We start from the raw sequence: 26,210 nt of genomic DNA, 5'->3' as shown, positions 1-26,210 counted from the left end.
TTGAGAAGCTCTATACAGTCAGCAAAAACAATACCGAGATCAAAAACAATAAGGAGATCATGAACTCCTTATTGCCAAATTCAGACTGAAATTGAAGAAAGTAAGGAAAACCACAAGACCATTCAGGTATGACCTAAATCAAATCCTTTATGACTATACAGTGGAAGTGAGAAATAGATTTAAGGGAATAGATCTGATAGACTGAGTGCCTGATAAACTATGGACAGAGGTTTGTGGCGTTGTACAGGAGACAGGGATCAAGACCATCCCCATGGAAAAGAAATGCAAAAAGCAAAATGGTTGTCTGAGGAGGCCTTACAAATAGCTGTGAAAAGAAGAGGAGCAAAACGCAAAGGAGAAGAGGAAAGATATTCCCATTTGAATGCAGAGTTCCAAAGAATAGCAAGGAGAGATAAGAAAGCCTTCCTCAGCAATCAATGCAAAGAAATAGAGGAAAACAACAGAATGGGAAAGATTAGAGATCTCTTCAAGAAAATTAGAGATATCAAGGGAACATTTCAGGCAAAGATGGATTTGATAAAGGACAGAAATAGTATGGACCTAACAGAAGCAGAAGATATTAAGAAGAGGTGGCAAGAACACACAGAACTGTACAAAAAAGATCTTCACAACCCAGATAATCACGATGGTGTGATCACTCACCTAGAGCCAGACATCCTGGAATGTAAAGTCAAGTGGGCCTTGGAAAGCATCACTACGAACAAAGCTAGTGGAAGTGATGGAATTCCAGTTGAGCTATTTCAAATCCTAAAAGATGATGCTATGAAAGTGCTGCACTCAATATGTCAGCAAATTTGGAAGACTCAGCAGTGGCCACAGGACTGGAAAAGGTCAGTTTTCATTCTAATCCCAAAGAAAGGCAATGCCAAAGAATGCTCAAACTACTGCACAATTGTACTCATATTACACGTTAGTAAAGTAATGCTCAAAATTCTCAAAGCCAGGCTTCAGCAATATGTGAACCGAGAACTTTCAGATGTTCAAGCTGGTTTTAGAAAAGGCAGAGGAAACAGAGATCAAATTGCCAACATCCTCTGGATCATTGAAAAAGCAAGAGAGAGTTCGGGAAAAACATCTATTTCTGCTTTATTGACTATGCCAAAGCCTTTGACTGTGTGGATCACAATAAACTGTGGAAAATTCTGGAAGAGATGGGAATACCAGACCACCTGACCTGCCTCTTGAGAAACCTGTATGCAGGTCAGGAAGCAACAGTTAGAACTGGACATGGAAAAACAGACTGGTTCCAAATAGGAAACGGAGTATGTCAAGGCTGTATATTGTCACCCTGCTTATTTAACTTATATGCAGAGTACATCATGAGAAACGCTGGGTGGAAGAAGCACAAGCTGGAATCAAGATTGCTGGGAGAAATATCAATAACCTCAGATATGCAGATGACACCACCCTTATGGCAGAAAGTGAAGAGGAACTAAAAAGCCTCTTGATGAAAGTGAAAGAAGAAAGTGAAAAAGTTGGCTTAAAGCTCAGCATTCAGAAAACTAAGATCATGGCCTCTGGTTTCCTCACTTCATGGGAAATAGATGGGGAAACAGTGTCAGACTTTATTTTTTTGGGCTCCAAAATCACTGCAGATGATGAGTGCAGCCATGAAATTAAAAGATGCTTACTCCTTGGAAGGAAAGTTATGATCAACCTAGATAGCATATTAAAAAGCAGAGGCATTACTTTGCCAACAAAGGTCCATCTGGTCAAGGCTATTGTTTTTCCAGTGGTCATGTATGGAAGTGAGAGTTTGACTGTGAAGAAAGCTGAGCGCCAAAAAATTGATGCTTTTGAACTAAAGTGTTGGAGAAGACTCTTGAGAGTCCCTTGGACTGCAAGGAGATCCAACCAGTCCATCCTAAAGATCAGTCCTGGGTGTTCATTGGAAGGACTGATGCTGAAGCTGAAACTCCAATACTTTGGCCACCTGATGTGAAGAGTTGACTCATTGGAAAAGACCCTGATGGTGGGAGGGATTGGGGGCAGGAGGAGAAGGGGACGACAGAGGATAAGATGGCTGGATGGCATCACCGACTTGATGGATGTGAGTTTGAGTAAACTCCAGGAGTTTGTGATGGACAGGGAAGCTGGGCGTGCTGCCATTCATGGGGTCACAGAGTCAGACACGACTGAGCGACTGAACTGAACTGACATAGATAGGCGTAGACTCTTAAACCCAGCAGTCCACACTAAGCTTGTTAGCTTCTCTGCCCATCCTACACTGCTGCTTCTCTATCCTCATCGTGGTCCTTGGTAGATAACACCCTGTGAACAGTGTTGACAGGTTGTTACCGCTGTCAACAATCAAGCATGCTTGACTTCTCCCTCCCTCACCTCTGACATGTCAAACCACCTTAAAGTTGACCACTATTCAGCGGCGTCCCCTTGCTGTAGAGGTTAAACCCCACCCCTCCAGCTGCTTCTTTCCAACAGAGCCCTGGCAAGCTTCTTCCAGTTCCACAGTCCAACCGTGTCCTCTCTTGTGGGTTTTGTGTATATTCTTAGTTCTACCTAGAACGCCTCCCTAACTACCCTCTCCCTAAGCCAATTTTCCTAATAATTTCCATTTCCTCCCCAGTCTCAGCCTTGATCACTTGTTCTCAACTGGTGATGATGTTGCCTTCCAGAGGACGTTTGGCTATGTCTGGAGACATTTGGAATTGTCACAGCTGAGCGGACAGTACTGCAGATAGAACCTGGGTAGAAGCCAAGGATCCAACCAGGTATCCTGCAATCCCACCCACATCAAAGACACATGCAACAACGAATTATGTGTTCAGTCATGTCCGATTCTTTTCGGCCCCATGGACTGTAGCCTGCAAACCTCCTCTGTCCATGGGACTTCCCAGGCAAGAATACTAGAGTGGGTTGCCATTTCCTTCTCCAGGGCATCTTCCCAACCCAGGGATCAAATCAATCTGCTGCACTGGCAGGTAGATTCTTTACCACTGTGCCACCTGGGAAAGCCCTATAACAAAGAATTATTTGTCCCCAAATGTCAATAAGTGCAGAGATTAAGTCTAGATCTCACTCTCTGTGTTTTACTTTCTCTGGGAAGCCTTTCCTGACCTTCCCAGAATGAGTTAGGTGCCCTTCCTATCTGATCTTATGCTGCTCTCCTTAGACTTTTTGTAGTACTCCCCCTCTGGCACTGATAATTTTTGTTTACTTGTCTGTCTCTTCTATAATGTGACCTTCCGGTAGTTAGGAATTATGTTTTGTTTCATTTTCAATTCCTCTGTCCCAGCATGGTTCCTGGTAATAGTGGCATTCAATACATATTTGTTAAATGAGTTTAAAAAAATGAATTCATGGAAGTAATTCTCAGAGTAAAAGTCTTACATGACACATTTTCTCCCCAGAAAGCTTGTTGTTTGCATGTGGCACAGTCTTATCTTCAGAAATTCAGCCAAGGCAAAGGAAACCAGCCTGAGTGATGAAAACTCAGAGTTAAGAACAACCACTCTAATCCTTGCCCCCTCCTGCACTACCAGGGAAAGACATTGCTTCAAAATTCTTTTGCACATGTGAGCCACTTAAAATTTCCAACCTGCCCAGGGAAGTGAGTATTTGAATATTTATTTTATTTTTCCAGTGGCTTTTCTTGCCGGTAATATCCTGATCATGGAAATATCCATACCCTCAGTGTGATGTGTGCAGTGGGATTATTACTATTATTGTTATTATCATTTATATTCCCATGATCTTTTTACGTTGAATAATAGTTGAAGCAGTTTGTATCATGACTTTCTTTTTATAGGTGAAAATGCCACATAATGCAACTTAAGGCAACATGAGCCAATATATTTCATTGCTCGGCACCATAATCTATTAAGCCTGAGATATTTTCAGGGAATTGCCTTAAATCCTTTGGTGGTTTAAAGTAGCTTCAGAGGGATTAGTGGCTTAGAGGTAATTGTTATTGCTAATATTTTATTTGAAATGTCCTGTTCAGCAAAGGTAATGTGACATTTTGCTCACTGGAAATGCTATATTTCTAGGGAAAGAGAAGAGTCAAAATGTCAGTGCCCGGGAGAGGGAGGGCAGGAGCCTGTGAGACAAAGGCCAAGGGCCAGAGCTGAAGTGACCAGCATGAGTTAGCTGAGCAGTGCTGACTTTCCTGTGGAACTTGGAAAGCTGGAGTTTTAATCTTACATGAATTGTGAGATTAATCTAGATAGTTAAATCAGCTATAAAGAGAAATCTGTTTTATTTATTATTATTGTTAAGTAAGTAAGGAGAATAAATGCATTAAGGCATGGCAGCTCACTCCAGTATCCTTGCCTGGAGAATCCCATGGACACAGGAGCCTGTCAGGCTACAGTCCTCAGAGTCACAAAGAGTCAGACACAACTGAAGTGATTGAGCATGCACGCACCTCTTTGCAAGCTCACTTTGAGAGCTCTTCTGAGGTGTCTCTGTCTCTAGGCCAGTGGAGCTCAAATATAGCTGCTTGAGAAGTCACTTTGGGGTTATTGTTGTTCAGTCGCTAAGTTGTGTCTGGCTCCTTGCAACCCCATGGATTGCAGCACATCAGGCCTCCCTGTCCCTTACTATCTCCTGGAGTTTGCCCAGGTTCATGTCCACACTCTGGGGTGCTTGTTAAAAATCAAAATTTCTTGGACTCTACTCCTACCAGCTGATTCCGTAGTTCTGAGATGCCCCCCAATCTTCATTTTAACCAGAGAGTGCCAGTGGATTCTGATGCAGGGATTTGTAATACCTAGAGACACACTGCATTAACCCATCTCTTTCTTGCCCATGATACCATGAAATTTCTCAAAGTTCTATCTATGACCCAAGTATATTCTTTGATTTCTAGACCCCTATATAAAAATGGCATTCAAAATGTCTACTTCACATTGACAATACTTAAAACTCAGCCTGTCTAAACCCAAATGATCTGCTCTTCTGATATTTCCTACTCAGTGAATGGCACCAGCAACCACCCAGTTCTACAGCAAAAAATAGATGTCACCTTCCTTGCTCTCTCTACATCCCACTCCATCATTGTCATCACACTGGCCCCGGCCTCTATCATCTCTTATTGTCTCTTGCCTGGACCACAACAGTAGCTCTTTCTATTCACTCCTCAATCTGATCTCCTCATTGAGACAGAGAGACCTTTGCAAGATATAACGTTTTAATGTTGCACCACTTCCTATGAAAACACTTCAGTGACTTCCCATTGCCTCTTGGGTTAGGACCAAAATTCTTTCTTTGGCTTATAAGGCCCTTTTTGGTGGTCATCACCTGACCATCGTTGCAGTCTTATCTCACACAACTCCCTTCCTGGCTCCCCGTTCTAGCCACACTGCTTTTCTTCTGCTCCTCAAGAGTGCTACTCTCACCCTTTGCCCTGAGCCAGGTTTACCCTCTGGTCCTCTCCCCTATACTTTGCCTAGTGACCGCCCTTTATCTCTTGCAGATGACATCCCACATTTTACCTTTGTGATCTCACCTAGCTCAGATTCCCTTATGACATACCATTGTACAACCATACATTATTTGTAATGATACCTTTAGTTTGTGAGTGTGTGATTAATGCCTATTTTTCTTTAGACTGTAAGGTCCATGAAAGTGGCAGTTAGGTATGTTTCTGCTCTCCCTTATAGCCCATATGTCCTTCACAGTGCTAGATGCATGAAGGCACTAGATAAATGTTTATTGAATGAGTGTTGTTGAACGAATGACTGTGTATTGTGTGAGAAATATTGTTGAAAGAATAATTTCATTTGAACTTATTCAGACAGAAAAATCATGATAGGCTTTTTGAGGTAGAGACTGAGGGCTTTAGGCAAAGTAAAGTGGAGTAGTAAGGTCATTAGTTAGCTCATTAAGGGAATTAAGACAATATAATCCTGATATTTAAGCATAACTATTAAGTATACGTAAACTTTGTACCATGCATATAATTTTAAGCATGAATTAACTTCCCAGTGACAGTAGGATGTGGTATTCTCTTTTCATTTTAAACTTTTTATTTTGTATTGGAGTATAGCTGATTAACAAAGTGTCATAGTTTCAGGTGAACAGCAAGGGGATTCGGCCATACCCATGTTTCCACGCTTCCCCTAACCTCACCCCGATCTAGGACGCCACATAACATTGAGCAGAGTTCCATGTGAGGGATGGGTTATTTTAAAAATAATAGTATCTTGATTAGAAAATCCTTAGATTTCACTGAGCATCTAAGAGTATTTAAAATAATGAATGCCCTTTGATTTATTACATCAGTTCAGTTCAGTCGCTCAGTCATGTCCGACTCTTTGAGACCCCATGGACTGCAGCATGCCAGGCCTCCCTGTCCATCACCAACTCCCAGAGTTTACCCAAACTCATGTCCATTGAGTCGGTGATGACATCTAACCATCTCATCCTCTGTTGTCCCCTTCTTCTCCTGTCTTCAATCTTCCCTAGCATCAGGGTCTGTTCAAATAAGTTGGCTCTTTTCATCAGGTGGCCAATGTATTGGAGTTTCCACTTCAGCATCAGTCCTTCCAATGAACACCCAGGACTGATCTCCTTTAGGATGGACTGGTTGTATCTCCTTGCAGTCCAAGTGACTCTCAAGAGTCTTCTCCAGTACCACAGTTCAAAAGCATCAATTCTTTGGCACTCAGCTTTCTTTATAGTCAAACTCTCACATGACTACTGGAAAAACCATAGCCTTGACTAGACGGACCTTTGTTGGCAAAGTAATGTCTCAGCTTTTTAATATGCTGTCTAGGTTGGTCATAACTTTCCTACTAAGGAGCAAGCGTCTTTTAATTTCATGGCTGCACTCACCATCTGCAGTGATTTTAGAGACCAAAAAAATAAATTCTGACACTGTTTCCACTGTTTCCCAATCTATTTGCCATGAAGTGATGGGACCAGATGCCAATGATCTTAGTTTTCTGAATGTTGAGCTTTAAGCCAACTTTTTCATTCTCCTCTTTCACTTTCATCAAGAGGCTCTTTAGTTCTTCTTCACTTTCTGCCAAAAGGGTGGTGTCATCTGCGTATCTGAGGTTATTGATATTTCTCCCAGTAATCTTGATTCTGGCTTGTGCTTCATCCAGCCCAGCTTTTCTCATGATGTACTCTGCATATAAGTTAAGTAATCAGGGTGGCAATATACAGTCTTGATGTACTCCTTTTCTTATTTGGAACTAGTCTGTTGTTCCATGTCTGGTTCTAACTGTTGCTTCCTGATCTGCATACAGATTTTTCAAGAGGCAGGTCAGGTGGTCTGGTATTCCCATCTCTTTCAGGATTTTCCACAGTTTATTGTGATCCACACAGTCAGAGGCTTTGGCATAGTCAATAAAGCAGAAATAGATGTTTTTCTGGAGCTCTCTTGCTTTTTTGATGATCCAGAGGATGTTGGCAATTTGATTTCTGGTTCCTCTGCCTTTTCTAAATCCAGCTTGAACATCTTGAAGTCCATGGTTCACGTATTGTTGAAGCCTGGCTTGGAGAATTTTGAGCATTACTTTACTAGTGTGTGAGATGAATGCAATTGTGCAGTAGTTTTAACATTCTTTGGCATTGCCTTTCTTTGGTATTGGAATGAAAACTGACCTTTTCCAGTCCTGTGACCACTGCTGAGTTTTCTAAATTTGCTGACATATTGAGTGCAGCACTTTCACAGCATTATCTTTTAGGATTTGAAATAGCTCAACTAGAATTCCATCACCTCCACTAGCTTTGTTCATAGTGATGCTTCCTAAGGCCCACTTGACTTTACATTCCAGGATGTCTGGCTCTAGGTGAGTGAGTAATCATACCATCGTGATTATCTGGGTTGTGACAATCTTTTTTGTATAGTTCTTCTGTGTATTCTTGCTACCTCTTCTTAATATCTTCTGGTTCTGTTACGTCAATACCATTCCTGTCCTTCATTGAGGCTATCTTTGCATGAAATGTTCCCTTGGTATCTCTAATTTTGTTGAAGAGATCATTCTGTTGTTTTCCTTTATTTCTTTCCATTGATCACTGAGGAAGACTTTCTCATCTCTCCTTGCTATTCTTTGGAACTCTGCATCCAAGTGGGTATATCTTTCATTTTCTCCTTTGTTTTTGGCTTCTCTTCTTTTCACAGTGATTTGTAAAGCCTCCTCAAACAGCCATTTTGCTTTTGCATTTCTGTTTCTCAGGGATGGGCTTGATCACTGCCTCTTGTACAGTGTCATGAGCCTCCATCCATAGTTCATCAGGCACTCTGTCAGATCTAGTCCCTCTAGTCCCTTAAATCTATTTGTCACTTCCACTGTAAGGGATTTGATTTAAGTCGTACCTGAATGGTCTGAGCCATTACGTGTAGGGCCACCCAAGACGGATGGGTCATGGTGGAGAGTTCTGACAGAATGTGGTCCGCTGGAGAAGGGAATGGCAAACCACTTCAGTATTCCTACCTTGAGAACCCCAAGGACAGTATGAAAAGGCAAAACAATGGGACACTGAAAGATAACTCCCCAGGCCTGTAGGTGCCCAATATGCTACTGGAGATCAGTGGAGAAATAACTCCAGAAAGAATGAAGAGACAAAGCCAAAGCAAAAACAACACCCAGTTGTGGATGTGACTGGGGATAGAAGCAAGGTCCGATGCTGTAAAGAGCAGTATTGCATAGGAACCTGGAATGTTAGGTCCAAGAATCAAGGCAAATTGGAAGTGGTCAAACAGGAGATGGCAAGAGTGAACGTCGACATTTTAGGAATCAGCGAACTAAAATGGACTGGAATGGGTGAGTTTAACTCAAATTTATTACATAGAGGCTTGATATTTTGTGTCATCTTGTTGGGCCATTTCCCTCAAAATAGTGTTAATTCAATTTACAGTAAAGGTGCTAAGGGGCTTACTGGCCCTCTCTGAGAATCCTTTATTCCAATTTTCATACTAACTCTGAAAAATAAGATCAGTTCCAGAAGTCTTGTAATTGTTGGACTCTTTTGGATAATAGCAGGGTGCATCTATTAAATGGATCAGCATTTTAGGTCAGCCAGACTGTCTGTCCCTGGGGTCTGTTATTTATTAATTACCACTCTCCCTTTATGGTGTTTACTCAAGGAAGGGCAAAGTTTTTCAAACAGAAATCACAAAGTCAAGATGGAAGAGAAAGAAAAATACAGAAAGACCTTCACAATAAAGGCCACAAGGGGAAGTTCAGTTCAGTTCAGTGCAGCCGCGCAGTAGTGTGTCTGACTCTTTGCGACCCCACATACTGCATCACGCCAAGCCTCCCTGTCCGTCACCAACTCCCGGAGTCCACCCAAACCCATGTCCATTGAGTTAATGGTTTAAAAACTAAAAAATCAGAAAATAGGAGTTCATGGAAATAAAAAAAATAGTAATTCCAGATATAAAAACTCAATAGAAGGTTAAAAGATAAAATGAATAAGTTTCCCAGAAGTATTAAAAACATAAAGAAGAATTGGACATAAATTATAAGATAATTAGAGGAAGATTTCAGGATGCCCAAATCCCAATAAAAGGAATTCTTGAAAGATAAGTAAAATAAAGGGAAAATTATTTTTCAAATTTCTAAGAATTGTAGAACATAGTTTTCCAGATAAAAAGGACACATCTTGTGCCCAACATAAGACCCACAATAAAGCAGATTCTTGCAAAATTTTAAGAACACTGAGAATAAGATATAATAGATAAAAGCTTTTAAGAAAGAAAAACAATTTAATTACAAAGGGTCAAGAATCAGATTGGCACAGAACTCTCAATAGTTACACTAAAAACAAGTAGAAAATGGAGAAATACCTTCAAAATTTTGAGGGTAAATGATTTCAAACCTGCATTTATGTACCCAGATGAACCACTGATTAAGGATGAAGGTAGGATAAAGACATTTTTTCACTATGCAAGGCCTCCGTTTTTCTCTTATGCATCATTTTTTTCTGGGAAATCACTGGAGGTAGTATAATATGAGATAGTAAAATGAAGTAGTCAATCAAGATAGAAGAGATGGAACTCGGGAAACAGAAGACCAGCATAAGATGAAGGCAAAGGAAAGATCATGGTTACCATGGAGAGAAATTCTACAAGAATTTTATGTACCGAGTGTAGAGGACGATAACTGGGGTCTAGAGCAGGTCAGGAGATGCTGGGAGAGATGTTTCTAAGAAGATGAAAGTGAGAGACTACATGCTGTATCTGAATGTTTTGGGAGAGGTTGGACTCTTGGAGAGAGTTCAGGATTACTGATTCACTTAAAGATAAAAGTTATACAAGAAAACAGATCAAAACCGAGTTTTACAGTTAAAATAACTTTAGCATTAAAACACCCAACCAAAATTATGGCAAGGCTCTGTAGCTGTGACAGGAGAGTTGGGAGATGGGAAAGGCACATGGGTGAGCAGGGAGGACCAGGTGGCACAAGAAGAGTGGGAAGTAAACAGATAATGTCTAAAGTGAAAGATCAAGAAGATAGTTTGATAATGAGGGTATGGGCTTCCCTGGTAGCTCAGCTGGTAAAAAATCCACCTGCAATGCAGGAGACCCCCTTTAGACTTCTGGGTCAAGAAGATCCCATGGAGAAGGGATAGGCTACCCACTCCAGCATTCTTGGGCTTCCCTGGTGGCTCAGATGGTAAAGAATCCACCTGCAATGTGGGAGACCTGGCTTTGATCCCTGGGTCAGGAAGATCCCCTGGAGGAGGGCATGGCAACCCACTCCAGTATTCTTGCCTGGAGAATCCCCATGGACAGAGGAGTCTGGCGGGCTACAGTCCATGGGCTCGCAGAGTCAGACACGACTGAGTGACTAAACAACGAGGGTATATATCCTGGAAGAGTGAGCACAGTGATTGTCTCAGAGAACCATGCATGTCTTTAAATGTTGTGTTTGTGAATCTTTCATGAAAAGTGAGAACTAAGTTAAAAATACAAAGGAAGCATTTTGGAAAGCAGATCAATATAAAAGTGAAATACTTGTTTAATGAGGAAGTGATGCTTGTTCCAAAGAGGTCAAAGCTGGTTAACTCTTCCTCTATGAAGTACCTGGTTAGATAACTCTCCATAGGCACATTTCTAGATCATCTTTGTGACTAGGGTGGTTTAATAATTCTGAGTCTTAGTCAAGGCAGAGGCACTTCATCACCAGGGAAAGATGCCTACAGCTTTAATGATAAGAAATTAATGGATATGCTCATTGCTTAGGCCCTCCTTTCATCCACCGAGAAGTAGTATTGAAAGCTGATACATGTTAAATTCTTTGCCGATTTAAAAAACAGTAATAACAGGCCCTGTGTTGTGCTGCAGATTTACCTTTGGCTAAAATTATCCTCTTGGCCATTTATCACTTTGCTCCCCAAGCCCTGGACTCAGGTGGGAAGTGAACTGAGTCATTTGTAAACTGCATTAATTACAGATACGCAAGACATATCTGCTTTTATCTTCCTTTCTCCAAAAGGCAAACTGTGATTTGTTCTCTTTCTGTGACCTACACAGAGTAATCTTCCCAAGTAATATTAACATTTAGAATACAGTTCCTCAAATGATCACTGGACCCATGACTTACTCTTCACAAGTACCAGATATTAATAATGTTTTAAAAATATCCATACCTGGCTTCCTGCGGTCCCTCAAGAGACTCAAGAAGAACATTGAAAGTTCAGAAAACTTGCTTTTTTCTTGAGGAAACTTTGTAAGAGCAATTGTTTTTAAACGATAAGAGGATTCTTGAGTATTTTTGCTTTATAGATTTTTGGATGGATTGAACTAGTCATTTTCATTAACTGCCTGATCCTATATGCTCTATTTGGCCACATTTCTATAGAAGGCATTCCCCTAATACCCATGTACATGGTAGAATAATAAACTAATTGCAGGGATCAAGATATGCCCACACACTGGCTGATAGATGGGGATATTCTCAGTCTCTGGCTGTCTGGGCCAAGCAGAAGTAGGATCTGGTCTCTTTAGATTTTGAGTGGGAAATGCACAGCTGGGTTTACCAACCTACCAATACCCTACACAAGAAGAAAGCAGTTCCAGAAAGGGAATCCCAGTGAAGTTAGGAAGGAGAAATGAATGCTGGAAAACTAATAAATGTCACAGACCCTCCTAATAACTAAGAAATTTCACATTTCCTTTGAACCCCATATATCTATATAATCAGTGATTAATAAACTCTTAAAAGTGGTAGTTGATAAAGGCTTAAAGAGTTAACCTTAAATGTTTGCAACAAATATTTATTAAGCATAAATAATTCACTTAATTTTCCCAGTAACTCAATAAAGTAGAACTTAAATGATCCCCTTTTAAGATGAGAAAACTGAGACTTATACAATTAAAACTTATTTTCTCAAGTTCACCTAAATAATAAAGAAGCTGGAATTCAATCTTATTTCTATTTAACTCTGAACTGACACTGGTGCTACAGTAATGGTAAGCCTCAAAACCAAGTGGGGCAAATGTAACTGACCTGATGTTTTTAGGGGAAAAAAAATCATCACATTAATTAGCACAACTGATTATGTGGGCCTACATAAGATATTTTTAAAAATTGACACTAACCTTGGGAGAATTGATTCTACTTGCACAGGTAATAAACAAGAAAAAAAAATTTAGTTAATTCAAGATTAAACATAAGGTGGTTTTTCCTAGCATCTTCCATGAGGAGAATCAGGAGAGTGTGGGCAGGGAACATTCAGATTTGCCACATGACATGAACAAGAATGTAACCAAACTTTCAATATTCTTCAGGTCTCTGCTATTCACAACTACTGACAGATTTGAAACAGAGGTCAACTGCATAGGCTTATTCTCCTTATTGTGGACACAGGACCAGGTCAGGGAGACCTGTTTTTTTTTCAAAGAGCTCTAAGATACCAAAGCTTTTGGAATTCCATGTATAACCTTACTGATGAGCCATATTGTTGTTCAATTGCTAAATGGTGTTCAACTCTTTGTGACCCCATGGACAGCAGTATACTCTGCTTCCCTGTCCTACACCATCTCCTGGAGTTTGCTCCAACTCATTTCCGTTGAGTCGATGATGTCATCCAACTGTCTCATCCTCTGTTACCCCCTTCTCCTGCCTTCAGTCTTTCCCAGCATCAGGGTCTTTTTCAATGAGTCAGCTGTTCGCATCAGGTGGCCAAAGTATTGGAGCTTCAGCTTCAGCATCAGTCCTTCCAGTGAATATTCAGGACTGATTTCCTTCAGGATTGACTGGTTTGATCTCCTTGAAGTCCAGGGGACTCTCAAGAGTCTTCTTCAGCACTGCAGTTTGAAAGCATTGGTTCTTTGGCATTCAGCCTTCTTTATGGTGCAACTTTCATCCATACATGACTACTGGAGAAACCAAAGCTTTGACTTTACACACTTTTGTCAGCAAAGTGATGTCTCTGCTTTTTAATACACTGTCTAGGTTTGTCATAGCTTTCCTTCCAAGGAACAAGCATCTTTTAATTTCACGCCTGCAAGTCAACTGTCCACAATGATTTTGGAGCCCAAGAAAATAAATCTGTCACTTGTTTACATTTTTTTCCCCATTTATTTGCCATGAAATGATGGGACCAGATGCCATGATCTTAGTGTTTTGAATGTTGAGTTTTAAGTCATGGTATTGGGCAAATTTAATTTGAAACTAAAAGAAAAAAATAGAGCCTGGTGCAGTTATTTCTGGAAGTATGGGCTTACAGATGTAAACTAGAGGTGTGTGGGTTAAGCTGGTGGTGCCTGGGAGTGCCTGTGATTTCTCATTGTAGAAATGCATTGAATCTGAGAAGTCACAGATTGTTGTTAAGGTTGTGAAGATTTGTTGGAAATGAAGCCAAACTTTTGAAGCACATTGGCAGGTAGTGTTGTACAAGCTTTGAATCTCTATAGCTATCTTTGGAGCTCGAACGTTAGGGGTAGGAATTGGCAGCCATCTGCCCTGGCAATTTGGTTGTATCTAGAGGGACTGACAGGGCTTCCCTGGTGGCTCAGATGGTAAGCATCTACCTACAGTGCAGGAGACCTGGGTTCGATCCCTGGGTTGGGAAGATCCCCTGGAAAAGAAAATGGCAGCCCACTCCAGTACTTTTCCCTGGAAAATCCCATGGATGGAGGAGCCTGGTAGGCTACAGTCCATGGGGGGTTGCAAAGAGTCTGACAGGACTGAGCGACTTCACTTTCACTTGCAGAGGCACTGATGAGCAGAGTGAACTGGGCTGACCAAGAGGCCCTTAGAATTTGGTTCTATATGAGCCTCAGAGCTAACCCCAGCTTTCTAATGATGTCATCAAACTCTGGACAATATTTGGGTCTATCTGGGACTGTGAAAATACATCCTCTTAAAAAAATGCCATTAAAGCTGAGATGCCAACTTAGAGTCAAAATTGAGGTAAACTCTGTAGGAATAAAGCCTCCTGTTCTTGAAAACAGTCTAATTTAGCATCTTAACAATATTCGTATTAACTTGACAAAAAATTCTCAAAGATGAGTGAATAAATTGATTTCATATTTTCATAATGCTATTACAGTTTGAATTTTTAGTTGTGTACAGGATTTACAAATGATCATTTTATCAATTTAAAAAGCCCTGTGACTACACATTCACATACATTTCTGGTTGCATGAATCATTATTTGAAAGTCCCTTTGCCACTAGGTTCTTACTTTAGCTACCTTAAGATTAAATCTGCTCACAGCAAATATCTATACAAGTTTTCTCAATTTTAATATCCTTGAAACAAGAAATGCTCTTTAGATTACAAACCATGAGTTTTTAGTATGTTCTTGGGCTTTTTGTTGTTGGAGGACATATTTTGGGGACATAACCACCAGAGGGGCAGACAGGCTAATCAGTGAAGTTACTATATTTCACATTCCTTAAAAAAATCTCAATTAGTCTTTGTAGTATTTCAGATGGGGTAAATGAGGTATAGGGAAATCATACCTGTTATTCCATTTCATAGCATGCTCAGCCTTGCTTCATAACACTTACTGTACTTAGAACTAAGGAGCTGTGTTCATAAAATGTTTAGTGTCTATGTCCCATTAGAGTATAAATCCTGTGAGTGCAGGATCTGTGTCTGTGTTGTACATGCCATATTTCCATTGAGCCCAGTTCCTGAAACTTGAAATGAGGTCAATAATTATTGGTTAAATAAATGGATGAACAAAGCAAGGAAGTGACCCATTCAAGGACACGTGGAATCAACAACTGAAGGGAAGAAGAGGGGTAGTAGTTGTGAAAGAAACTTGGAGAAAAAAAGTCCCAAATTAAATGTAGCTTTTCTCTCTAAATGAAAATAGGTTCATTTGGGAAAAAAAAAAAACTGCTTTGGGTCAAACATCATTTTATTTTGTAAAATAATCATTTAACTTAATGTTAAAGGTAAACATAAATAGAATTCACTAACTTGATAAAATAATTCTATACTCAATGCCAAGCCTGGTTGAATGAGTATTGAAGACTAGAAAAGTTAGTGTTTATTCAATAGTAATATGATGTATACCAATTTTCATCACAGCATTATTCATTGTAATGTTTCCCAAAGTGGAAACAATCCAAACCTGCATCAACTGATAATAGGTAAACAAAATGTAGTATATACACACCATGGAATATTCTTTAGCCACAAAAAGGACTGAAGTACTGATTCGTGCTGCCACATGGATGAACCTCAAGGACAGTATGCTACGTAAAAGAAACCAGACCCAAAAGGCCACATTCTGTATGATTTTATTCATGTGCAATGTCCAGAATGTGCACATCTGTGGAGACATGAACAGATTATCAGTTGCCTAGTTCTGGGGGAGATAGGAAAGTAGATTGTTTAATGGGCATGGGGTTTCTTTTTGGTCAGCTGAAAATGTTCTGGAATTAGATAATTGTTGCACAACATTGTGAATATACTAAAACCCACTGAGTTGTATACTTTAAAATGGTTAAATGATGATTTTAAGTTATGTGAAGTTTTACCTCAGTTAAAAATAAATGAATGAAGACTTCCCTGGCAGTCCAGTGGTTAAGACTTTGAGCTTTAAGTGCAAGGGGCGTGGGTTCAATCCCTAGTCAGGGAATTAAGATCCTACCTGCTATGCAGGACAGTCAAAAAAAATTTTTTTAATAAGTAAGTTAAAAAAAGCCATATTAACATATCCATTTACTTTGAATACTATTTGGAGGAGGAGGAATGGAAATGCAAATTGATTTTTAAACATAGGTTTAAAGACTTTTTTCTGACAGGGAACTCATTTTCAGTATATTAAAAACATGGACTTAATTGAAAAATAGGCTATTCAATCTAGGGTCTTTCTTCATTCACTCATTATTATGATGGCAAATAGCAAAATATATTAAATGAACTGCAGTTTCTAGCCTGGCCTCTCTGCATTAAGACTGCAACTCAGCTAGTTAACATGCTAATTTTGCCAAGTTAGCTAGACTCTCTGTATCTCATGGTCCTCATCTGAAAAATGAGTATAATAATAGTGCTTACCTTTCTATTTCATGTATATCAATGTATTTCAATCCTTAGCTGCATATTAGGGTGCTGACTTTTTTTTAATGATGAGTTCACAGGTGATTCACATGGACAGCCAGGATAGAGAATCACTAACATGTAAAAGGCATGTAAGCAACATGCCAAGCATGTGGTGAGCAGTGAATAAATGGTAGTTTAATAGTGTTGTCAAGGACTTATTAATTATATTATTTTATAAGATTAAAGTATATCTTTGGTGGTGTTCAGTTGCTCAGTCGTGTCCAACTCTTTGTGACCCCATGGACTGCAGCACGTCAGGCTCCCCTGTCCTTCACCATCTCCCAGAGTTTGCTCAAACTCGTGACCATTGAGTCGGTGATGCCATCCAACCATCTCATCCTCTGTCATTCCCTTCTGCTTTCAGTCTTTACCAGCATCAGAGTCTTTTCCAGTGAGTAGGCTCTTTGCATGAAGTGGTATGCAGAGAGTTGGCTTATTTGCATATAGTAGATAAAGTATATCTACTATAGCATAAAAAGTGAGGAGGGAAGTTAGGGTAAAAGGATGTATGAAGAACAAATACATTTCCACTGAAATTTATATTTTATTTAACAAAGAGTATTATACCAACTATAGTCAACAGGTAGATTCTTCTATCTTCGTAGAAGCTCTCTGAATTTTGTTTTAGGTTTTTAAATTTTATTGAAGTATAGTTGATTTACAATGTTGTGTTGCTTTTTGCTATACAGAAAAGTGATTTAGTTATACACATGTATATATGTTTGTGTGTATTCTTTTTCATATTCATTTGAATTTTGTTTAATGGAATTTCCCTATACAGCATATATTTGAAATACCTTTATTTGTTAGCAAATTGTATGTTTTCTAAAACCATTCTCTTGCTTTCATGTGCTTCATTGCTGTGAAAGTATCACTTTAAAAAAAATAATAAGGATGCTGTAAACTCTCTTAAAACACAAAAATACAAAATTTCAATAATCGTGTACACATACAATACAGTGGTATGGGCTATTATTTGTGTCCATCTAAAATTCTTATGTTGAAATCCTAACCCTAATGTGATGGTATTAGGAGGTAGGGCCTGTGGGAGGTGATTCGGTCATAAGCATTCTTATAAAGGGGTCCTCAGAGCTCTCCAGCCTTTCTGCCATGTGAGGACACAGTTAGAAGTCTGCAACTTGGAAGAGGCCCTCCCCAGAACCAGACTGTCCTTGGACGCTGATTTCAGACTTCCAGCCTCAAGAACTGTAGAAAATAAATTTCTGTTGTTTATAAGCCACCTAGTCTATGATATTCTGTTTTAGCAGCCTCACTTAAGGCATGCAGTATCCCTGATTCACGTAGATTCATCATTAATTGTACTACTAAGATGAGATCTGAGGAATAGAGAAACTAGGGCTTTTCACTTACCCTTGCTGAGGATCTGTCTCCTCATTGATGGAAAAAAAGGTTAAACCAGATAATCTGTAAGTTTCCTTTATCTCTAACATTTTGTGAGTTGGTGAGCACACAGTTGCATTTTATGGTGTTAGATTTTACAAACTAGTTAGGTTGGAAAACTCATGAGCTCTCCTTCTGGTTACTACATTGTGGTTAACTTTCCCTAATGCAAGGTCCCTGAAGTGAACATATTCCCACTGAATCTTATTTTTTTGTGATGTGATTTTCTGGTCTCTTGTCCTTTCTTCCAGCTTGTTTAGCTTTATTTTTATGACTTTTTACTAGCAAAGAATGAACCATCAGTTCTTACTGGGTATGGTATTCCCTCCAAGGGGTATTTTGGAAATTTGTGGGCTTTTTGGTCTTTTAGTATAGTCAAATCTGAACATTTAAGTGTTGAAATACATATTCCTTTATTATTTTTTATTGAAGTGTAGTTGATGTACAGTACTATTTAGATAATTGTATGTATAGACATACAACATAGAGATTCACAATTTTTAAAGATTATACTCTATAGTTATAAAATATTGGTTATATTTTTTGTGTTATACAATATATCCTTATAGCTTATTTTATGCTTAATAATTTGTACCTCTTAATACCCTATCCTTTACTTGCCCTTCCCTGCTCCCTCTCCTCATAGCAGTTTGCTCCCTGTGAGTCAGCTTATTTCTTGTTTAATTCAGTAGTTGTATTTGTTAGATTCCATGTGTAAGTGATGTCATACAATATTTGTCTCTTTCTGATTTATTTCAGTTACCATTCAGTATTTGTCTTTCTCTTTCTGACTTACTTCAGTTACCATGATGCCCCCCAAGTCCATCTGATTGTTGCAAACAGCAAAACTTCATTCCTTTTTATCGCTGGACAGTATTTAGCATTCCATCGTGTATGTGTGTATCTTCTCTGGTGGCTCAGATGGTAAAGAATCTGCCTGGAATGTGGGAGACCCAGGTTCGATTCTTGGGTTCGGAAGATCCCCTGGGGAAGGAAACAGCTGCCCACTCCAGTATTCCTGCCTGGAGAATCCTGTGGACAGAGGAGCCTGGTGGGCTATAGTCCGTGGGGCCACAAAGTTGGACACGACTGACAGACTAACACACACACATGTGTATAACTACATCTATACAAACATCCCACATCCTCTTCATCCATCCATTTGTTGATGGATGCTTAGGTTGCTTCCATATCTTGACAACTGTAAATAATGCTGCTATGAACAATGGAGTACATATATCTTTTTGAATTAGTGTTTCCATTTTTTTGGATATATACCCAACAGTGGAATTGCTGGGTCATATTGTAGCTCCATTTTTAATTTTTTGAGTCACTTTCATACTGCTTTCCACAGTGGCTACACCAACTTACAATGGTGTATGAGGGTTCCCTTTTCTCCATAGCCTTGCAAACATTTGTTATTTGTATTCTTTTTAATAATAGCCTTTCTGACAAGTATGAGGTGACATTGTGGAAATGTACATTATTCTTTATTTTTTAAAGTAACTTACTGAGTAATTTTAAAGAAACTTTTTTCTTCATATAATGATGTGTTATATACACTTTAAATGATGTAGATAGGTAGGTTATGTATCTGAATTTCACTTTAGGGTAGTACAGAAAGCATTAGAAAATATTTTTACAAGAGGGTATGGTTGAGGATCATCAATGATAAACGTACTCTGATGCTGATATATACTGCAGTGGGGAGAAAGAGACAGGAAAGATAATATTTTACATTTATCTGGTAATACTTAGGAACTATATTTTGTATGTGACCTTACTATGCATGATTATTTCATCCTTCTAAAACAGGTGCTATTATTTTTCTCTGTTTCATGATGAAGATACTGAGGCTTAAGGAAATTTATTAACTTCATTCCCTCATCAAATATTTTAGAGCTCACTATCTGCAGCTACAGGTATTTGGAGGAGAGCTGGTAACAGAAAAGACATAATTTCTGCCTTCAGGGAGTTTATATTTTAGTGATGAGAGAGAGACTAAACCAAAGCAATAAATAAAGTAAGACAAGTCAGGTTGTGATTGGTGTCATGAAGACACTTGAATGAAATGACTTGAGAAAACTTGCCCAAAGTGGCCTAACTAGTGAGTGGTGGGGCTCCATCTGAATGTAGACGTTACTTTATGGCTGTCATAGCCATTGAATGACCATCACTGGTATCAAATTACAAGGTCATCACCTCTTCTGAGGTTGTCTAGAAAGATAGCAGAATGTGTGAATGAGTAACCAAGAAGAAAGATCTGTTCAAGGCAACTATTGCTGGGTATTTTTTCCTTTTTGCATTCCTGTCCGATGAAGTGCCTGCACGACCGACGCTGGTAATTACAACAGTCCCTCCTGTACTCTGCAGCATTTGCATTTTTAACACTGCTAATCCTTACAAAAATGCATTTCTAAGTCAATAAGGTTAAATGCTTTTCTGATTTCTTAAGTGTGATTTTCAGAAACGTCCTCAATTTTATTCCCCTATGGCAATGTAGCTGTCATACCCAACTTTGGATAAGGGTATCCACTCTATGAGATGAGAAATTGAGTACTGGAAACAGATGTCACTGCTTTTAAAAATGAAATAGCAGGAGCTTTGGATAGACATTCGGAAGGGTGATTATAGTCACTGGGCTTCCCTCATGGAGCAGACAGTAAAGAATCCATCTACAGTGCAGGAGACCTGGGTTCGATCCCTGGGTCGCGAAGATCCCCTGCAGAAGGGAACGACAACCCACTCCAGTATTCTTGCCTGGAGAATCCCATGGACAGAGGAGCCTGGTGGGCTACAGTCCTTGGGGTTGCAAACAGTCGGATGTGACTGAGTGACTAACACTTTCACTACTTTCATAGCCATTCCATAGATAAGTGGTAGAGAGGTAGGTAAGGCTTCTAAGAAAGAGGACCTACCAACTAAAGTCTAGACCATGAGAGTGTCTGGGAAAAGCCTATTGAAATGAAAAAACTTGGAAAGTTATTTCTGCCTTCAAGAAAAAGATCAATGTTAGGAACTCTAGTGATTGCTACTACAAGATAAAGATTAGAGAGAAAAGTACGCACTTTTTAAAAAATATCTTAAAGCTTTGTTCATGTTATAAATTCTTTAAATAAATACAGTGATAAACAGATCTTATGTTTGGTTGTTTGAATCATGATTTCAATCTGTGGAAAAAAGAGAATGAAATAGAAGGGAGAGTGCTGCTTTATTGTTCCTGGTTATCAGTTCCAAGGAAATTGTCCTCCTGGTCCTCATGGCCACACGGTTAGCAGGACTTTTGATGCTGTAACTATTTTCCTAGACAAAAACAGCCTGCAAAGAGAAATAAAAAGCTTCAGAACACATCTTGTAAACTCCAGCTTTTAAAGACAGTGATCATATCTCCATGCACATATCAAGCAGAGCTCATGTAAATGCTTAGATTAATTGTGTTTTTGGAAAACACGCTAAATACCTGGTCATCTTTTTCATTCATTCTTTAGCTCTTTATCATGTTCTTTGGGGTACTCAGAGATAAATATTAATTCTAACCTTGTGTTTACTATTTAAAATGGTATAGCAGATAAAAGGTGTTTTTTTTTCCCATATATTTTTATTAGTTGAAAAGGTGGTTTTATGTATGTGTATTTCATAGAAAATGTCCTACTCTTATTCTTGACGATTCCTTTTATCTTTATAGATGCTCAAAATTTGACAAAAGCCAATCTAACATTCCTACTTTATGTATGTTGCTTTAAAGGCACACTTCTCCCTAATACTAATTAGCAGTCTTATAATGAACAGCACAGTTAATTTCTCAAGCAGCATAACTTGCATTGATTTCATAAATTTGAGGGTTAACTTTAAATTATTTCTGTAATAATTTTTTAGTATTCATCACCAAATCCACACTGGTCAGCTCAGACTCTGGGGAATTCAGTAACTATCTTGTACACTCAGTTCATCTTTTACAACTATATTGGCCAACTTGCAAATTTATCTGCAGCATGCCTGGGTGGTTTTGTAGAGAAAACAGCTACTCTCAGGGGGCTAATGCCTCTTCTCCACCAATCAGAATACAGTTCATGATTCATTAGGTTTGTTGGCTAGATTATTTAACTTAATTCAATATAAATTATTTAATTCCAAAGGCCTTCCTGGTATTCAATATGAATGAAACAATTATTCCTGGACACACTCATCCAAATAACACCACATAGTTTTACCAAGCCCCAAGATAGTCATTAAATTCCAGCTATCCACAGCTTTACACAAGCTCCTCATGCTGAGTTTTTGAGGATTACAACATTACTGAAATTGTTTGGATTCAATAAAAGACTATGTTATTTCTATATTTAATGAGAACATCCCAATTACATAGCAATGTGATTATATACAATCATAAACTATTTCTAGGTAGCAGTTTTGCATTTGTTTCAATAGTGTCCTTTCTTTTGTTATCTATTCTAGTCCATACAAAAAGGAACAACTCCATGTTTTCTTAATGTTAAGTCTGCTGCTTAGAAGCTTTCCTCAAGGCTGTCCATCTCTTGACATCATTTCTATCTGGTTAATGGCTTGTGGAAGTAGGATCTATGGTTGGTGTATTTTTCTCTTGAATATAATTTTTATATGTCCCTAAATGTAGTATCCCTTTCTTAGATTAAGCTAAGCAGACTCTGAAGTCGAGAATTGTGTGTTTCCTGTAGGAAAGTGAGGGAGTCAAGATTGGTGGAGGGTTGGTGTTGTACCTGAGTGCCTCTTCTACAGGGCGCTCTGGAGTTGGGATGGCCTTTGTAAATCTGCATCAACCAGTTATCAGCTGTGGGCTACTCTGGGAGAAGGCATAATGCTGTGGCCAAAGGCAGTCTCTCGCAAGCTACCAGTGGTCAGTATTCCCAGCAGCTGAGAGAATGAAGCGTCAGTCCTAAGGGAGGATCTCAGAGCACCACCTATCCACTACCGCCATTCTAAGGAAAACCTGAGTGAGAAGGATTGACAGAAACTGAGATACAGAGGAACAGCATGACTACTTTAATACATAGTCTTGATTTTCTCTTAAAATCTGTTAAAAAATTATTACTCTTCTTTCCCCCCTGTTTTCCTTCTCTCCTTTGTCTTCAACCAGGCCAGGAATGGAATAAGGTAGGCCCCAGAGAATTTCAACCCTGGAGAATAGCAAACAGTGTAGCAGAATTCCTGTGAGACCCAGCTGAAACCCTCAGGTGCGGTCTGAGGCCTGCTTAGAGACCTGTGCATAAAATGGCATTTGGAAAAGGGAAGATGCTGTTTAAGTTTAAGAAGAGGAGTCAGTTACAAGGGACAATTTGGTTCTTTCCCTCATTACTCCTTACTCATAAGTACAATGCATTTGTGTATTCGCACTGGCATTTCTCTAGCTAGCCACACTTGATTGCACCCTCCAACTTAAAGAAGATTCCTTATGGCCCTAAGATAGAGGCAAAAGAGTCTTTCTTTGTTACCGAAGTCTCTCCAAGCCTTCTCCTCCCACCCTTCCCACAGCTTACACCTGTCCTTTTGTTGTTCAGTTGCTAGGTTGTGTCCATCTCTTTGTGACCCCATGTATTGCAGCTTGCCAGATTTCCCTGTCCTTCACTATCTCCTGGAGTTTGCTCAAATTCATGCCCATTGAGGTGGTGATGCTATCTAACCATCTCATCCTTTGTCACCCCGTTCTCCTTATACCTTCAATCTTTCCCAACATCAAGGTCTTTTCCACTGAGTTGACTCTTCGCATCAGCCTTGCTTTTCCACGATCCTCTCTTTCATTCATTTATTTAGTCATTAATTTACTCTTTTATTTATTGACTTCCTACTAAGTGCCAGTTTCATTCCAGAGTGTCTGGGTCTCAACTGACTGCCCAGACTGTATGATACTTGTTTTGCTTCTCATCTGGCTCTTGTTTGTTCTGACTTCTGACTCATAGCTGGTCCTAACACAACAGTTGTCAGTTCAGTTCAGTAACTCAGTGGTGTCCGACTCCTTGCAACCCCATGGACTGCAGCACGCCAGGCTAACCTGTCCATCACCAACTCCCAGAGCTTGCTCAAACTCATGTCCGTCAAGTTGGTGATACCATCCAACCATTTCATCCTCTGTCGTCCCCTCTTCCTCCTGCCTTCTTTCCCAGCATCAGGGTCTTTTCCAGTGAGTCAGTTCTTTGCATCAGGTGGCCAAAGTATTGGAACTTCAGCATCAGTCCTTCCAATGAATATTCAGGGCTGATTTCCTTTAGGATTGACTGGTTTGATCCCCTTGCAGTGCAAGGAACTCAAGAGTCTTCTCCAACACCACAGTTCAAAAGCATCAATTCTTCAGCACTCAGCTTTCCTTATGGTCCAACTCACATCCATACATGACTCCTGGAAAAACCATAGCTTTGACTAGATGGACCTTTGTTTGCAAAATAATGTCTCTGCTCTTTAATATGCTGTCTAGGTTGGTCAGCTTTTCTTCTAAGGAGCAAGCGTCTTTTAAAATTTCATGGCTGCAGTCACCATCTGGAGTGATTCTGGAGCCCAAGAAAAGAAATTCTGTCACTGTTTCCATTGTTTCCCCATCTATTTGCCATGAAATTATGGGACCAGATGCCATGGTCTTAGTTTTTTGAATTTTGAGCTTTAAGCCAACTTTTTAACTCTCCTCTTTCACTTTCATCAAGAGGCTCTTTAGTTCCTCTTCACTTTCTGCCATGAGGGTAGTGTCATCTACCTATCTGAGGTTACTGATATTTCTCCCAGAAGTCTTGATTCCAGCTTGTGCTTCATCCAGCCCAGTATTTCACGTGCTGTACTCTGTGTATAAGTTCAATAAACAGGGTGACAATATACAGCCTTGACGTACTTCTTTCCCAATTTGGAACCAGTCCATTTTTCCATGTCTGGTTCTAACTTGCTTCTTGACCTATATGTAGATTTCTCAGGAGGCAGGTAAGGTGGTCTGGTATTCCCATCTCTTTAAGAATTTTCCAGTTTGTTGTGATCCACACAGTCAAAGGCTTTGGTGTAGTTAATAAAGCAGAAGTAGATGCTTTTCTGGAACTCTCTTGCTTTTTCTATGATCTATTCGATGTTGGCAATTTGATCTCTGGTTCCTCTGCCTTTTCTAAATTCAGCTTGAACATCTGGAAGTTCTTTTTTGTTGTTGTTGTTAAAAACAAAATACTTTTATTTTTATAAATTTTAGCAAATAATTTATTCACTTATTTTCTAAATTTGTACCTTTTTTACTAGAAGTATTTTCATTAGTTCTCAAATTATGCTTCTAAAGTATTTCTCTATTTTTAAATTTTTTTCAGAGATTAACATTTTTAAATTTTTTAATTTATTTTTTATTTTTATTTTTTTCATTTATTTTTATTATTTGGAGGCAACATCTGGAAGTTATTGATTCACGTACTGTTGAAGCTTGGCTTGGAGAATTTTGAGCATTACTTTACTAGTGTGTGAGATGAGCGCAATTGTGTGGTAGTTTGAACATTCTTTGGCATTGCCTTTCTTTGGGATTGGAATTAGATTTAGTTGATTCTCTTGTTTCTTGTTATTAGAAACTACTGCTTGACAAATCTGATGTCCTCAGCTACATTTCAGACCTGTTAAGTGGCTTCTGAGAACTACTCTGGTCTTCAAGTCATGATCCATTTCTTCTGATCACAGTTCATCTCCTGGCATATGCAATCTACTATCACCAAATCCACTGTAAGCAAAGGGGAAAATACCCCTAAATAAGAGTGGCTGTGGCAAAGACTGAATGGAAAAGCTGGACTATGGAGACTGAGGACAGCATTTAGGAATGTGGAGAGTTGTTCAATAAAATTGGACTCACAGTTTGTCATTGATAACAAATTAATCGTTTGACTTTGTTCACACAATTATTTGCTTCTTTTTCATTTCATTTCTCTCCAAGGGACTGAAAGTAATAAAACAATTGTTGTACTTGTTCTTTGGAAAACATTTTCTGATTTTATTTTAGTTCAGTAACTCTAAATCAGTCTAGTTAGGGTTTAAAGTGGTTCACTTATTTGTTTTTTCTCTATTCTTTTACTTTTTTGAAGATCTTTATTATTTCCTTGCTCAAAAATGTTAAATTTTGCTTTATGACTTAGTTCAATGCAAGTTCCTTATTTCAAAGGGTAAGAGTCAACAGAGTGAGTATACTTGTTTTGAAGTTTAATGCCTTTTTGGACTTTACACTGTGCCAATCTGCCTTGATGCCAACTTGAAGGATGCCAGTGTAACCACAATCCCCTTAAGTATATTGCATGTATTAGCTTCTTTAACCCCACAATAGTCATATGACCT

At 39.1% G+C, this 26,210-nt stretch overlaps 1 long non-coding RNA gene across 4 annotated transcripts in view; it reads left to right on the top strand.

Moving 5' to 3' along the window:
• LOC110124442 (uncharacterized) overlaps positions 1–26,210 on the top strand; it is a 240,987-nt gene that overhangs the window by 38,408 nt on the left and 176,369 nt on the right. For all 4 annotated transcript variants that reach the window (XR_011491248.1, XR_011491247.1, XR_011491250.1 and 1 more), the window contains one exon: positions 2,606–2,750. This is a non-coding gene — a long non-coding RNA (uncharacterized lncRNA). The remainder of the gene's footprint in view (positions 1–2,605; positions 2,751–26,210) is intronic.

Source organism: Odocoileus virginianus, chromosome 14 (assembly GCF_023699985.2).
Source record: "Odocoileus virginianus isolate 20LAN1187 ecotype Illinois chromosome 14, Ovbor_1.2, whole genome shotgun sequence".
NCBI classification, from domain to species: Eukaryota; Metazoa; Chordata; class Mammalia; order Artiodactyla; family Cervidae; genus Odocoileus; species Odocoileus virginianus.
Note: the sequence above shows the minus strand (reverse complement) of the source record. Positions and strands in the feature narration are given on the sequence as shown.